The sequence below is a fragment of the Callithrix jacchus genome, chromosome 9 (genome assembly GCF_049354715.1).
Source record: "Callithrix jacchus isolate 240 chromosome 9, calJac240_pri, whole genome shotgun sequence".
NCBI lineage: Eukaryota > Metazoa > Chordata > Mammalia > Primates > Cebidae > Callithrix > Callithrix jacchus.
Window position 1 is genome coordinate 58,487,931 of NC_133510.1, and position 15,765 is coordinate 58,503,695.

The window sequence follows — 15,765 nt, forward strand, 5'->3', positions numbered from 1 at the left end:
TGTCATACCATCCTTAGGAAACTAATACAGATATGAATGCTTCCTTATCTTGAAAACAACGATATATGAAAACCTACATTCATACTTAATGATGGGAAATGTGATACTTTTATCCTAAAATCAGAATAAAGCAATGATCTTTTCTTACCACTTCCATCTAACATTACACTTGAATTATGTGCTATGGCAATGTGACAAACAAACAAATGAACAAACCAAAAAAAGAAAAAAAAACCATCACAAGGGATTCCAATTAGAAAGGAAGAAATTAAAATATCTTTATTCTCACTTGCACTAATTGCCTCTGCAGACAAAAATCCAAAAATCTACCAAAACAAAACAAAAACTTTTACAACCACTAGTGAACATAGAATGATTGCAGGATATAAGGATTGAATTGGAAATACCTCTGTCAATAGTCATTCCTCTCCATACTTAGGTATAAAACTAATGAAATATATACATGATATACAGGTAGAAAACTAAAAAAAAACTAATTAAAAGCAAAGAAATAAATGGAAAGATATTCTGTGTTCATGGATTGAAAGACTCAATATTATGCCACTGTCAAATATTCCCAAATGTATGTATTGATTTGATAAAATCCTAAATAAATTATAAGCAAGCTGTTTTACAGATTATCAATTACACGGTGTGAACATTTTTACAGAATGGCATAAGCTATAGTGGCCATCACAATACTAAAGAACAAAGTTGGATAATGTGTACTTTCTCATTTCAAGACGTTATGGTAATCAAGACAGTATAGGATTAGCAAAGGAATAGATACCTCAATCAAGGGCAGAAACAGAAACGTAGAAATAAACTCACTGAGATATACTCAACTACTTATGACAAAATTGGAAAAAAAAACTTTTCAATGATGAAAATATAGCCTTCTCTTTTCAACAAATGGTGCCAGAAGAAATGAATGACTATAGGTCAAAAAAAAAAAAAAAAAAGGAATAAGCCCTAAAGACACACCTTACACCTTAAACAAAAATAACTCAATATATTTTAATCCAAATGCTAGCTGCAAAACTGCAAAATATCCAGAAGTACAAACCATTAGGGAACGTCTATGTGGCCTCTGATATCACTACACATATGTATAGTGGTAGTGAGGTAAATGAATTCCTATGATGAAAAGCATATTGTCACTGTTGGAGTGGGAGGTCACAGGCAAAAAGGGGAGAAAGCTGGAATGATTGACAAGGCAATGAGTTTGAGTTGCAGATATCCATATAAAATAATGTATAGTTTAATGTACATGTAAATGGATATATATAGATATTATATATCTACATATATATAATTTATAGATATATAATTGAATGACAGTAGACAATTGACTGGCAAAGTACTTTAAAATTTATAATTGACTCAAACTTCAAAGAAAGAATGTACCATGCAGGACCAAATTAAAGATCTAAAATTACTAAGAGTAGATTATTCGTACAAGAATATATTTTCTTTCTCTTTTTTCAGATAATTTGTGTTTACTGAACTCTACGTATTTTAAAAAAAACCTTTAAATAGATCTTTGATGGGTCATAGCTATTAGTTCATTAGTTTATGACTTGTAATATTTGTGGGTGTGCAGTTTTAAATTTTGTTAGAATAACAGTTTAAATGAATAGCCAAAGAAATCTCAGAGTGGACATAGAGTGTAATATATTGACATTAGAGGATTAACTGATGGAAGTACTGTAATCTTTACAATCTTCCTCAGGAAAGTGAAGCATGTGGTTTTGAAGACCCTTGGACAACAAAACACACAACAGTGCTATTGGACCAAATTATTCCTGGTCCCTAGGGCTGGTAGATTGTAACTCTAATACCTGGAGAGAATTTGGGGGGTAAAAAAAATCTTCCCACCAAGTAACAAAGGGCCCAAGGATTTTTGGTTTGTATAATACATGAAATTCAAGTAGCTTTCTTCAATCATCATTAATTGATTTGAAATGGAAAGATCCTAACAAATTGACTTGAGTATAGATTCTAGAAAGCATCTGGGGAGGCCCCAGAAAATTTACAATCACACAGAAGGCAAAGGGGAAGCAGGTACATGTTACAGGATTCGAGTAGGAGGGAGAAGATGGGGAGATGCTACACACTTTGAAGCAACCACATCTCATGATAACTCACTCATTCACTATCACAACAACAGTACCAAAGAGATTATCCTAACCCATTCATGGGAATTCTGCCTCCATGATCCAATCACCTCCCACAAGTCCCCACCTCCATCAGTGGGGTTACAATTCGGGCGGGCACACAGATGCAAAGCATATTACCACCAGTAAGGTGATTTCTATTTGTTGTTGTTATTGTTTTTTCAGTAATGAAAATCCAGTATTAATATTAATACGGGTAGAAAATTATTTTCTAAACCAGTGATGAGAATATAATGCTGTAGAGCTTTCTGGGAAAATAATCTAGCAAAACCCACTAAAATTAAAAGCCACATCTCTTAAACCTATCCAACATACTCCTCTATGCATACATTTTATATAACAATTACATACTATATAAAAACAAATGTATACAAGCAAACAAGCACAATGATGAAATAGTTAATTGCATATTTGTTTAATGTAAAAGCAGTATATCAGAGTAATTACAAAATAAGAAACCAAATGAACTGATTTGGCTATGTCACCATCCAAATCTCATATTGAATTATAGTTCCCATAATCCCCACACGTCATATGAGGGACGTGGTGGGAGGTAATTGGATCATGGGGGCAGTTACGCTTACACTGTTCTCATGATCCTGAGTGAGTTCTCATGAAATCTGATGGTTTTATAGGGGGCTCTTCCCCCTTTTGCTTGGCACTTCTCCTTGCTGCTGCTATGTAAAGAAGGATGTGTTTGCTTCCCCTTCTGCCATTAAGTTTCCTGAGGCCTCCCCAGACATGCTAAACTGTGAATAATTAAATCTTTTTCCTTTATAAATTAGCCAGTCTCTGGTATGTCTTTATTAGCAATGTGAGAAGGAACTAATACAACAAAGAAACCAAAATGTTACTGAAATAAAAACAAAGTAAAACAAATTGTAGAAATGATGTTATAGATTATCTATTTACTCTATTGATTTTTGCTTCTGCTGTGCAGAAGCTTTTTATATTGATATAACCCACTTGCCTATTTTTGGTTTTAGTTGTGTTTTTAGGGTCATATCCAAAAGATCATTGCCAGATAATATCATGAAGCTTTTTTCTCCATGTTTTCTTTCAGTAGTTTCATTGTTGCAGGTCATACATGGTCTTTAATCTATTTTGAGTTGATATTTGCAAATGGTATAAGGAACTAATTTCATTCTTCTGCATATGTGTATTCAATTTTCCCAGTACCATTTGTTGGAAAGACTGCAATCAATCGAACATAATTGATTGGGAGAAATTGATTTAAAAGGAAGAAAGTATTTGCAAACCAGACATCTGATAAGGGGTTAATAAGCAAACAGATAAGGAACTTGAATAACTAAATGGTAAGAAAACAACACAACTTTTTACATATGCAAAGGACCTGAATAAACATTTTTAAAGAAAAAATACAAATGTCCTATACATTTATGAAAAAAATATTGAATGTAATTAATCATCAGGAAAGTGCACATTAAAACCACAATGACGTTAATCTCACACCTACTATAATAGCTTTTATTTAAAAAGTTGAAAAATAATAAGTGTTGTTTAGGATGTGGCACAAAAGGAGCCCTTGTACACTGCTGGTGGAAATGTAAATTAGTACAGCCATTACAGAAAACAGTATGGAGGTTTCTCAAAAAATGAAAAAGAGAAACACCATATGATTCAGTAATTCCACTTCTGAATATATATCCAAATAAAATCGAATCAGTGGCCAGGTGTGGTGACTCCTGGGCCACCAGGAGGTTGAGGCCAGTGGATCTCTTGAGCCCAGTAGTTCGATCTCAGCTTAGGCAACACAGTGAAATCCTGTCTCTACAAAAAAATTAGGTGAGCTAGGTGGTACATTTCTGTAGTCCCAGCTACTAAGAAGGCTGAGGTGGGAGAATCACCTGAGCCAGGAATGTCAAGACTGCAGTGATCTGTGATTACATGACCACACTCTAGCCTTGGTGAATTAAACATTATCTTAAAAGCAAAAGGTAAAGAAAATGGAATCAATGTCTTGAAGAGTTATCTGCACTCCATTACTTCTTGCAGTACTATTCACAATAGCCAAAACCTGAAATTAAGGTAAGCCTCCATCAACAGATAAACGGCTTAAAAAATGTGTGTATATATACACAATACTATTTGCCCATAAAATAGAAGGAAATTCTGTCATTTGCCACAACATAAATAAAACTGGAAGGCATTATGCTGAATGAAATAAGCCAGGCACAGAAAGATAAATACATGATTTGATTTTTATGTGGAATTTTTTTTAAAAATGAACTCATAGAGGAAAAATGTTGAACTCATAGAAGAAGAAAGTAGAATAGCATTCACTAGGGCCTTTTGATCAAAGATATCAAAGAACTAATATCAATAATCTACAAGGAACTCAGATCAGAAAGAAAAAGACAAATAATCCCATCAAAGTGAGCAAAGAACATTAATAGATATTTCTCAAAAGAATATATACAAACAGCCAATAAACATGAAAAAATGCTTAACATTATAATAATCAGGGAAATACAAATTAAAACCACAATGAGATATCATCTTATTTCCACAAGAATGGCCATAATTAAAAGTCAAAGAACAACAGATGTTGGCATGGACGTGGTAAAAAGGGATCACATCTGCACTGCTGGTGGGAATGTAAATTAGATATAGCCACTATGGAAAACAGTATGGAGATTCCTCAGCAAACTAGAATTAGAACTACCATTCAGTCCAGCAATCCCACAACTAGGTATCTACCCAAAGAAAAAAATAATAATTATATGAAAAAGACACATGCACACACATGTTTATTGCAGCACAATTTGCAACTGCAAAGATATGAAACCATATATTGAAGTGCTCATAAACCAACAAGTGGATAGTGAAAGTATGGTCCATATACACCATGAAATACTACTGAGCCACACAAAAAAATAAATAATAAAATAAAAACTTTGTTTAGCAACTTGGATTGAGCTGGAGGACATCATTCTAAGTGAAGTAACTCAGGAGTAAGAAAATCAAATATTCTATGTTCTCACTTAGAGGTGGGAGCAAAGCTATGAGAATGCAAGGGCATAAGAATAATATAACGGACTTTAGGAACTTGGGGGAAAACAGTGAAAGGAGAGTAAGGAATAAAAGACTACCTATTGGGTACAATGTACAATGCTGACGTGGCAGGTGCACTAAACAGCAGAAATCACCACTAAATAATTTATCCATGTAACTATAAACCACTTGTTCCCCAAAAACTATTACAATAAAAAATACAAAATTAGAAAAACAAAAACAGAAGAAACAAATCAAAAATCACATATAAATATAATATTAATTTCTGTAATCATTCATTACAGGAACTTAAAGAATGCTTCATCCACTCTTCAGAATAAAAAAAATTGTAAGTCCCCCAACAACTAAATGGACTCCCTCCTGGCCAATGGGATCTCAGGAAAACCTAGAAAAGTGAATTCCTGGCATGCTTCATTATACCCTCTACCTTACCAACTACCGCTTTCTTTCCTTAGAGTTAAATAGAAACCATCCATTTGAAAAGACCCACTCCACCACTGACGCTGCCCATTTAATTTTGCAGTTTTGACACAGCTGACCCACATTCCATCCTGATAAAGAACCACTGACCATGGAGTAATTCTGGCCAGACTGGGGAGGATGGGCACCGAGTACCTTCATGTCCTCTGCTTTAACTTTTGACTTCACAGGGTTGAAAATTCCACTTTTGGATCATGCTAAAGCTGCCATTTGACCCCTGAAAAAGGAGTACAGCTCAATTGCACATGTGTGTGTTTCTCCTTTCGCTAATAATGACTCTCTTCCCATAGATTATTGAATGTGTATACTCAACCATGCCATTCAGCATCAATTCCTGTCTCATTCCTTCCACGCCTGAAGTGCCTGTTTCTGGCTTCTACCCGGAGGTTATGCCTGTCAGAATGGCCACCCTTCAGGTTGCAACTCTTCGTGAGAAATAAAGCTCCTCTTTCCAAATGTATGAACCTTGTCTTTATTCAGTTGACAAATGCATGATCAGACAGGTCATGCCCTAGAATCTTTTGAATCTCTCACCTCAAAATACTCATCTTGCAGTTTTCACTGATCCTGGTTGTTGATCATAGCTGACTGCACTGACTGCCCAATCAAATCCACCCTCCTCTTCACATTGAGAGATCCTCCTTAAGCCAAACTTCCACCTCTCAGTAAATTCAAATCTCGTCTATCTCTCTTCCAGACACTGCCACAGCTTCCCAGAGGTGGTGTTCTCCTTTACCTTTGTAAGCAATAAACTCAGCTTCATCTTATCAACAGGATCTGTTGATGATGTTTGGTGAGCCAGCAATTACATGGCAATTTGGAAAAGAAACCACTAAGATATTGCAGTCTATTAATCAGAGGCTAAAAAAGGAATATCTGAGTTATGAAGGAATAAAGAAGAAAAGTGCAAAAAAGGAACAATGCAAGTTTCCCTGTAGGAGAGGACAGATAATTTTTTCTCAACCCTCATAAATTCTTAGTTAAAATGTACCCCTGTAACAAAAGACAGACTAACAAAAGAACAGAAGATTATTAACACCTATGTTTCATGTAATGTACATGGAAAATAACCAAGGAATGAGTAATTCTCAGAGAGGTGGCTTTACATTTCAGTTTACAGTGACAAGAGGCAAAGACAAGGCAAAAAAAAAAAAAAAAGGAGCTTGAAGTCTCTAGGGGTGGCAAACTGGGAGCAGGCAACCAAATGGCAGATAAATTGGCAAATCTCATTAGGTAGATTCCACTGATGTGTTGTCTAAGCTGATAAAGGTTTAAAGTTGTCTTCAGAGATTATCCTCTGCGTTTCTTTGTGCAAGGTGGGGGTGACACTTATTGTCATTGTTAATCTATGACCGGCTCTTAAGCAAATAGATGGAGGGCCAAGAGCCGTCCTGTATATGCTTCTTCTCAATTTATTTGGGTTCAAAACAATCCTCAGGCCAAGGAGACATACCTTGGGGTGACATATTCCAGTCTTCCTCATCACTCAGTGACAGTATAGACTTTGCTCTCTCTACAAAGTCCTGAATATAAAAACATTCTTAGCAGTAGCAACTACAAAACAGTTTTAGAGTGCATACAAAGGATTTCAAAATTGTCATTTTTGTTAGGTCTGTTTCATCTAGGTTCAGATTTTGTTACCATAAACACCTATGCTGATTAACTCAGATAAATTACATTCTTTAATATTGACAAGTAATAAACACATAATCCTAAAACATAATGGGACAGTTTTATATGATATTTAATTTCTCTTTCTAAATCAGTTATTTTCAAATCCCATTGGAAACTATGCGGTGTCTTTGTTTTGCAAAATATTAAGCATTGATACTGGATTAATTTGCATCTCAGGTATTTAATCATAGTTTTTTTTTTAACATCAAAGTCTCTTTATGGGTGCATAAATTTAAATGACTAGTCAACAGGTTAAATGTAAATAAGTCTTTACACTTATAGAAGTGTTTTTTAAGGCATTTGTTTTCTGTTTTGATTAGATCTGTCTAATTTTAAATATAGATGCACACAAAACAGTTATGCTATTTCCAGGCCTGCTTTATCATAGAAGAAATAGAAGGAGCAAATTCACAAATGGTATTCACAGAAACAAAGTGGGAGGTTTCAGGATTAGAAGCAGGAGGCTTATTTTTATCATTGGCAATTAGTAGGCATTGTGAATTGAGGGTACCCAGTTAATGCCTATTTGTTCTGAGGAAATTACAGCTCAGAAGGAAACCTGGCACCTTTGGTTTGCTAATCTGCATGGTTTTATGTGCTCCAGTCTTTCAGCCACAATCAAATACTTACTTTCTCTTCTTTGTCTTCATTTACTTCCTGCCTCCTCCTTAGATTTAGCTATCAAATGGCATTTGCTTTTGACCAGAGGCTCTTCAACAAAAATATTGTTACTGACATCATTATTCTTTTGTAAAAAGAAGTGCCAAGGCATATAGTAGTGTATATATTTTCTTCTTGTTGATCAGACTGACATTCAGCTTATTGTACCAGTATTCTTAAATACTATAAATCAAAATTATTTCCATCATAAAAGGATTTAGAAACACAGGAGCTATAAATGGAAAATTGTATTAAAAATAATATATTTTTAACATTTCATTAAGTCTGAGATGTTCAGTTACTTTTAGGTTTTTGTTTATTTTTTAAGGTAATCATATATATATATATCTTACATAAACGAATTTGTACAATATGCCTATATATATGTACAAATTTCCTTATCTATTTATTTTAAGTGATCAGTTGTATTAAGGTTTTTGTTGGTAACAAAGATTCTTTTTTATGTATAAATATCCATTTCTTTCCAAGTCACAGTCCCTGTTTTGACAACAATCTCTAGAAGAGAGAGGGGGTGTGTTTTAAAAGTAGTGTGTAGGAGGTATTAGCACAAATCCTGTTATACATGAACAGAATTTTGCACATAACTCCTTCACAGTTATTTAAAAATGTACCCTTTTATATAAAAATATCTAGTTGGAAGCTAATAAACCAGAACAAACTAGTTTTGGCTTTTATAGGTGCTGTCTTGCATATGCAACTCAAATTCACCTTTCTTATTACTTGTCCCTGAAAAATCTATAGTCTGAAGATTGTATGTGTATGTGCATTTTTTATTTTTATGTTTATTAAAGTTTTAAAAAGTTTGGTTTCAAAAAAGTAACTGCAAGTATAACTTTTATTTTAATTTGTTTTTGTATTTCTATTCTGTCTTGTAATAGGATTAATTAAAAGTGTTCCCACAGCTTCATATATTTTAGACTACAATGAAATATTTATTTTCTTTCTTTTGGGCAATTACAAAATCTAATCATGTTTTAAATCACCTTAATATTTTACATGTTATGAGAGAGGTAGAAGACACATTTCGAAATATTTTCAAAAAATATTTAAGTTTTTAACAATAAGATAAATTGGAATAACAGAGAACATTTATGGAATAGCCCACCTGCTATGATGGGTATGACTACACAGTAGGTTTTGGCATAGGAAAAGAATGATATAGATAAGATTTTATACTCTATGTAATATTGTCATTATAAACAAATAATACACTTTGGGAGGCAGAGGCAGGTGTAATTGTTTGAGGTCAGAAGTTTCAGACTAGTCTGGCCAACATGGGGAAATCTCATCTCTACTAAAAATACAAAAATTATTTATGCGTCATGGCAGGCACCTGTTAATCCCAGCTCCTCAAGAGGCTGAGGTAGTTGAATCGCTTGAACCTGGGAGACAGAGGCTGCCATGAGCCAAGATGTGCCACTGCACTACATCCTGAGCAACAGAGCAGGTTAGACTGTCTGAAAGGAAACAAACCCCCACAAAAAACAAATAAAACAGTTGACATTGGTTGGAAATGAACAATTTGTGCCAGCTGCATATCAGAGGGGAAAACATCCCTATAGCAATACAACCAATAGTAGAGCTACAAATATAAGCTATATTATAGCTACAAATAAAAGCTATATTATAAATCAGTATTATCTTTGCTAATGTGAAGTGAGTCATAGCCACCCTGAGTGAATCTCAACAGTGAAGTGACTGAAATACAGAATCTTTCAGAAATATTAAAAGTGAAAGCAAAACCTGAAATGATCTATAATTAATATGGTAGAGTAAAAAACAACTTTCCAGAAGATGTCTGGAATCTGTGAATGTCTTCTTACTTGGAAAAAAGTATTTATAGATGTAATTAAGTTAAGCATCTTGAGATAAGTTCATCCTGGATCCTCAGGGTAGATAAGTTTATCCTGGATCCCCTTATTCCAATAAGTATCCTTATAAGAGAGATGTACAGAGAACTGACACATGGAGGAGAAAGTGTTATAGAGACAGAAGCAGAGATTGGACTCACAGAACCACAAACCAAGGAAAGAAATGTTGATGGCACCAGAAGCTGGAAAAAACAAAGAAGGATTCCTCTCTAGAGCCTCTGGGGACATTGCAGTTCTGCTAATTATCTTGCTTTCAGGCTTTTGACCAATGGAAGGGTCAAAGAATACATTTGTCTTTTTTTAAGCCACACGGTTGTGATTGTTAAGGCAGTCAGAACTAAATAATATAATCAGGAAAGCTATTTAGGATTCCTGAAATTATAATTTAAGAAATATTCCATGATTATTTCTGGCAAGGCTTTAGTCTTATGGGGTCCTCCATCCTAAGATTTCCTGGAAATGGTATATTCTTGTTCATTGTTACTGATAAATATGATGAGGAACAAACATTAATTATAATTTATAAATTACAGGTTCTTAGGACACAAAAATATATTCTTAACTATGTTCTTTCTTTTAAACTTATAGCTCACAAAAATATATTCTTAACTGTGTTCTTTCTTTTAAACTTATAACTAACTCTTTAGATAGAAAATAGGACTCGTGCATGCTTTCTACAGATAGAAAATTTGCTCACTTTGTCTTGACCTTGAGTTCCCAAATGCCAACAAGAAGACATGAGAACGTGTTTGCCATCTCATGAAATATCTCTTGCATAAATGCCTGTCTGATCCATACTGGAAGTGTTGGTCCTGAACTTTCCAACCTCAATCAAGAGAAATGATGTAGTAATATTCTTTGTCTTTTTGCACACAATATATACTTTATATATTTTTTCTTCACACCAGAAAGAGATGGGGAGGGATGTTAGAGATAGGTCAGAATAGTAGGAAAATTACAGAAAGACACAAATTTTCTTGGAAGGCTGAAAGATTCTGCAAAACCTCAGGAGGAGATTATTGCTGAAGGCAGCCTAATATTCTCTTACCTTGAGCTAACAGCTAGGAGTAGATACTGGGAATGCAGATGAGTTTATCTAGCTTGTTTACTCATGTGGTCCTAAGATTGATCTTTGATATTCTGCGGGTGCATGACTGCTTGCTCCTCTGGAGGTTGGCAATGTTAATTATCCTCTGATGGCATAATTTACTTGACACCTTTGTCATTTAATCTGTACCAAATAAATGTGAACATTACTGGTTTATGGGGGCCACTGCTGACTTTAGCAGAAGTCCCTTGGCCACACTGACTGGCAAGACTTTGTCAGTGTACATTTTTCATCCATCGCTCAGTTGAGTCTGCTGGTCAGACTCCTTGACAGTTGTGCCCCTCTGTAAGGACACTGTAGTGGATTGAGATGGAACCATCAAAAACAAAGGTGAAAGAACATGCAGTTGTTAAGTCAGTAAGTCAACAAGTCAGTAAGTCTGTAAGTCAGTAAGTCATTGGTGCCTTCTCAGGATTTCCAAGTTCAAGGGAATTGTTTAGACTACGGTTTCATCATGGGACAATAGTTACCAGCACAACAGAAATGGTATATAAAGATATTGAAACAGCTGCTTAAAGCTAGAGGAGCCTCAATTTCACAGGCTCAAGTAAGGGATGTAATGCAAACTGTTGTTTCCCAAAGCCCATGGTTCCCATCAGAAGGCATGCTAGATGTAGAGCTCTGGGAACAAGTGAGGAAAACTCTTAAACAACATCATGCACTAGGGCAATGGGTCCCATTAACATCTCTAATGTTATGGGCCTTAGTTAGGGCTGCTATGGTTCTGGTCTACACAGATGAGCCAAAAAGGGAAGGGAAGAGGAACCGTCAACTACCTTACCACCTGCCTCAACTCAGCAATTACTGGGTAAGAATTCCAAAGAGGAAACAGAGATTTTGCCTGAGCTCCCTCCCCTAATAAATTGGAAAAAGGACAGGGGAGACACTACAGCTATGAGACCCTGACTGAGGCAAATGGAATTAGAAGGGGAACTCTTGGCCTCCCTGTGTGTGATTCAAGATAAACAAATAAATCAGGTATATGCTTGTAAAGAGATAAGAAAAAGCCTTAGAGAAAATGGAGCCACTAGTCCATTTACAAAAGGATTAATTGAGGCCATCACAAACAACTTCCTTATGAGCCCATGAGACCGGTCAGTGCTAGCTGAAACAACTTTGTATGCTAGTCAGCCCATTTTCTGGAAGGCAGAATTTGATGAATCATGTGAACAGCAAACTGTTTTCTAATAATGGCCACTCTTATTCCTCCCCTCCCCAACAGCAATCCCTCAAAATTGGCCGATTATTGTTATTGACTTAAAAGACTGTTATTATACTATTCCCCTGGTAAAACACGATAGAGAAAAATTTGCGTTTACAATACCAGCTTTCAATAATGAAGGGTCAGCTTGCCGATTTCACTGGAAAGTGCTTCCTCAAGGAAAGCTTAAGAGTTCTACCATATACCAGTATCATGGAAATCAGGCTTTGTTTTTCCAGTAGAAAAGAATTTACTAATTGCAAGATCATTCATTTTATGGATGCTATTTTATTAGCAGCCCAAACAAAGCCTGTACTCTTAAGCTTATATTCCTCTGTCCAGAGGAACACACAGTTGAGAGGTTTATTCATAGCACCTGAAAAAGTACTAATGTCCTCTCCTTGAAAACAACTTGGATACATACTAACTTCTCTATCAGTAAGATCTCAAAAGTTTAAATTAAATACTAGAAACTTTCATATGTTAAATGATGTTAAAAATTACTGGGTGATATTAACTTGCTTCACTCCACCTTGAGCATAAGTACTGGTAAGTTGCAAAGCCTGTTTTCTATCTTCCCTTGATTCTCCCAGGTATTTAACCTGCAGCAAAAAGGGAAATTGAGGGAATAGAGCTAGCTGTCTCTCAGAGGCAACTAGATCACATAGCCTCAGGATATCCAATTCAATTGTTTATCTTTTCCAGTAACTATTCCCCAACAGGATTAAAAGGACAAATGGCTCCAGGACTACACTTTCTAGAATGGCTTTTTTTTTTTTTTTTTTGCTCACATACCAAGATGAAAACACTATCTTCCTATATTCCGCTAGTTAGTAAAGTCATCTATACAGGCCGCAGACAAAGCAATCATCCTAAGAATTCTTTTGAGTAAAAAGTAATTCGAAGGAGTATTGCCCCTCTCTTTAGATCTTCAGATAGCACTCTCTGATTATGCAGGCCATTTAGAAGACACCTGTCCTGCTGGAAAAGTGCTTCAGTTCTTATGTACTACTCCTGCGATCATGCTTACAAAAGTAGTTACTTCCCTATAGCTAACATTTTAACACTGCTTACTGGTGGTTCTGGTAAGAATAAAAAAGCAGAGATCTGGAGGAGGCCACAGAATGTCCTTATCAGATCCAAATTTAGAAGCAATCAGAGAGCTGAGGTTGGAGCTTTAATATTGGCCCTGGAGACATTTTCCCTCAGCCCACCAATATTGTTAGTGACTCTGCTTGCTCTGTTTATTGCAGAACCTAGAGACAGCCCACATTAAGTCTACTCTAGAGCCTACACTGTGTGCACATTTTCTTCAACTTCAGCAATTGTTGGATCAATGTACACATCCTATTTTTATCACATACTTGAGCCCACTGCTTACTGCCTGACCCAGACTCATGGCAATGATCAAGCAGATCTGCAACTTACACGATGTCACTGCTTGACCAAGCCACCCAATCACATCAATTTTTCCATCAAAATTGGAGAAACTTAAGTAAACAATTTCAGCTTACCCAAAGACTAGCTAAATAATTATCTTGTAATGCCCAGATTGCCAGCTCACAGGCATGTCCCCTTCTTCAACAAGTGATAACCCTAGAAAACAAGAACCTAATTAGTTATGGCAAATAGATATTATACACATTCCTGAATTTGAAAAACTAAGAAATGTACACGTATCTGTTGATACCAGCACTCATCTAATTAGTGCACACACTCTACCTGGAGAGTTCACTTGATATGTTATTAAAAATCTTTTAACTTTTGTGTTTATGAGGTGGCCCACAAAAACTAAGCTGATAATGGTCCAGCTTATGCCAGCTCACAATTTCAATGATTTTGTCAAACCCATGGAATGTCCAACATTCCACAGGTATCCCACATAACCACTAAGGACAGGCCATAGTAGTGTGATATAGCTGGCCTAGAGTTAGAACCTGTACAATGCCATTTTATAAATTGACAAAACTGTTTCCATTCTCCTCACAATGACTGCTAACCTTGGCTTCTATAAACTGCTAGATTATTTGCAGGATGCAAATTAAGGTAAAGCTGCATACCTTCTCTTATCTGTAACTGCCAGAATTGCTGGCCTTTGTTTACCAGAGTAAGCACCCCCAGATAATTTCATCCTGTCGCCAAGTAAATAAAAATCTATGGATCCCACCCCTACCCAGATGACGTGTAAACGAATGCTAATCTTAGTATCTGTGAACCCCTTAAATAACAATCAGAATGTCAAATAGTCCCCTGGCCCTCAAAATGTGTGGAACCCCCTCACCCTCATATCCGCCCAGAAGGTGATTTGAATCCACTGACCCTCGGAATGTCTGAAGCCCCTACCCCATCCTTTCCCCTCACCCACAAGGTGATTTTTACGGGTATAAAAGGTCTTGTCACTCTCTTTTATGGGGCCATGGGTTGAAGAGACGTGAGTCCTCCGTGGTCACCAGCAATAAACCCTGCAATTTGGCATACTTTTGTCTTGGTGTTGACTTTCTATGCTCAATTTGATATAACATTTGGAGGCCCCACCGAGATCTTTTATTTTTCATCACCAGACAAAAGCCATCTCAGAGTCTCACCCGGGCAGCTGTTCCCTCCTCAGGAGCCTCTAGGGGAGGCACCCCCTGAGCTGTCTCAGGGCCCCAGAGTGCCACTGTGGAAGAGCGCCCACCCAGCCAACGTTCACCCAAAATTCTTCAGCGTCCTAAAAGCCTCCAGAGGTAGGTTTGGTTTGGAATCTGGGAACTAGTTCAAGGGAAAGGGCCTGAGTTGGGGGACTGATGAGTCACCGCAACTCTGACCTGGCAAGCCTCACCGAGACGTCGCTTGAGGCTTCTGGTGGCTGGCATAGTGGGTGCCAGCCTTCTGGTAGCTGGCATAGTGGGTATCAGCATTGGGTAGCTGGCATAGTGGGTGTCAGCATTCAATTGTTTTCCATAGCCTCTGTGTGAGTGAGAGAGTGTGTGTGTTTGTATGTAGTCCCATGGCTGAAAGCCATGGGGCTTGAGTGGGCCTCCACCCGTGGTTCCACAGAAGCATCATAAGGCATAAAAGTGATCACCTCAGAGATGTCCTACTCAGACTTCCATCCTGAGGTGACCAGGCCCAGGGGTTATATGTGTACACCTTAGCCAAGACACACCTGAAAGACCCCTCCAGGGGCATGGCCAGGCAGGCAACTGATTGGCCCCCCTTTTTGGGAGGGTCCCACCCTTTGTTTTGTCACTCTTTCATGGGGTTCCATCTTGTCTGTAAATTTTTCAGTTTTATTAGACTCCTGCTAGCAGACATACACTGGTTCAGACCATCTTCCCTTGAGGTAGGAGATATATTACAGTGATTGATGAACCACTGGATGCAGGGAAATTTTATTGATTATACACCTGCAGAGATTACTCTCTTCTCCTTCTTTCTCATTTTTTTCTTGTATCACTGAGGCCTCACTCTTTTTTCTTCTGCCATGTGGCAGATATTCTTAACTTTAGTTGTTTTTATTCTCTTCCTTGTTATGATCGTTGTGGCCTGTAAATT

The 15,765-nt window shown here is 36.7% G+C and overlaps 1 long non-coding RNA gene across 6 annotated transcripts in view; it reads right to left on the reverse strand.

Annotated features, from left to right (window-relative positions):
• Positions 1–15,378, reverse strand: part of LOC118144228 (uncharacterized) — a 110,903-nt gene extending 95,525 nt beyond the window's left edge. For 3 of the 6 annotated variants that reach the window (XR_008473808.2, XR_004728784.3, XR_013522329.1), the window contains exons 1-2: positions 15,296–15,378; positions 13,743–13,824 (exon numbers count right to left, since the gene is read on the reverse strand). This is a non-coding gene — a long non-coding RNA (uncharacterized LOC118144228). Of the gene's footprint in view, positions 1–13,742; positions 13,825–15,035; positions 15,178–15,295 lie in introns of all 6 variants that reach the window. The other 3 variants (XR_004728783.3, XR_013522327.1, XR_013522328.1) reach the window with 2 other exon arrangements.
• Positions 15,379–15,765: the final 387 nt, after the last annotated feature.